Source organism: Austrofundulus limnaeus, unplaced genomic scaffold (assembly GCF_001266775.1).
Source record: "Austrofundulus limnaeus strain Quisiro unplaced genomic scaffold, Austrofundulus_limnaeus-1.0 Scaffold536, whole genome shotgun sequence".
NCBI classification, from domain to species: Eukaryota; Metazoa; Chordata; class Actinopteri; order Cyprinodontiformes; family Rivulidae; genus Austrofundulus; species Austrofundulus limnaeus.
The window spans coordinates 321,217-322,724 of NW_013952938.1; positions in this window are offsets into that span (position 1 = coordinate 321,217).

Sequence of the window (1,508 nt, forward strand, 5' to 3'; positions counted from 1 at the left end):
CAAGAGAGGTCAGTCCGTTGCGGAGTCCTGTTGTCTGGACAAACAGATTAACATTGAACATGTGACACAGATAATTAGTCCATAACGTCATGTTAAGATTTATTTATTTTATTTTTTTAGATTTGGCTGAGTAATCAGTCGAAAAAAAACATAAATTCATTCCTAATTTGTTAAATTTAAAAAGGAAATTTGTTCATTTTTATTTGATTTAGTGAATTTTACTTATTAGTTTCGTCTGACTTCCTCAAATTGTTGCTTCTGTTTTTATCCAAACGTTCACAAAAAGGCCAACCTCACAAGTTTTTAGTTGTCTTTAAAGGTTTTTCCTCCACAGTCCTGACAAGTTGCCTGGTTTTTGTTTTTGTTATTTTTGTTGTTATTTGGTCAGAACCGAAGCTTCGAAGTCGCTCATTTATCTGTAAACAACTCCAACACTGAAGTGATGCACTGAGGCATTCTGGGTAGTTTCTGTGAGGCTCGGTTTGTTTCTGATCAGTCTCTGTGTCTGCAACACTTCATGAGAACTATTTACCCTATTTATTCATGTATAATATGATCTCCAGTATAATACCATCATTTTTTGAGCTTACAAAGCATAAAATTCAAATTATCAATAAGTCGTGTATAATACTATCCCCCCATTTTATGGATGATTTTTAGGGTTAAATTTCTAGTATTATACATGAATAAATACAGTAGTTGCAGTGATGCATCATGGGTATTTCAGCTTTATGTTAGAATCGTGTGGATGAAATAAAAAAACAGAGAAAAATAAAATATTCAGACTTGTGTAGAAGGGTCTCTGGTGGTCTTAATTTTCCACACGAGTCAGGATTTACCAGAATAATCCTGTCTGTTTGTTAAACTGTCAGATTATTTGGCTCAGATCTTGTTCTTTGCACGATGTTGATGAATGTAAACACTGCCTGAAGGGAAACGAGACTTTTMTTTATTTTAAAACCTTGTTTTCTGTCATCTGAACAAACTGGTCCTTTAATGTTCAGAACCAAATGTTTTTGTTTGTAGTTTTTTACTGTTTGTGCTGCTTTAAATGATGTTGTTGACAACTTTAATCAAAGAAGTTGCCWAGCAGAATTTTCTCCTTTAAAATTGGTCTGAATTTCTGAATTCATCCATTAAAATGGCCAAAGAATCTTATTTATTTCTGATAAAACTCCTCGCTGGTGGACAGGCTGTTACTGGGTCTGATCACTGATGTTTTCATGGTTTTTTTTATTTCTTTAAAACAGATTTTCACTCTTTCACAGCTCTGGATTTAAGCTGAATGTTTCTGAAGGGTGTGTTTCCCAGCCCAGCCACTRGAGGGCGATAACTGTTACACGCTGTTCCTTTTAGACCTCACTTGTTACTCCACTTCAAACTTTATTCTCACGTGTTGATTTAAAATCCAGAGTTTATTTTACATATTGTTTATTTTAAAATGGATTGAATGAAACTGTTTTAAATTCTGTCAGAAGATGTTTCTGTTGCTTTGTGTGAAATTGTTC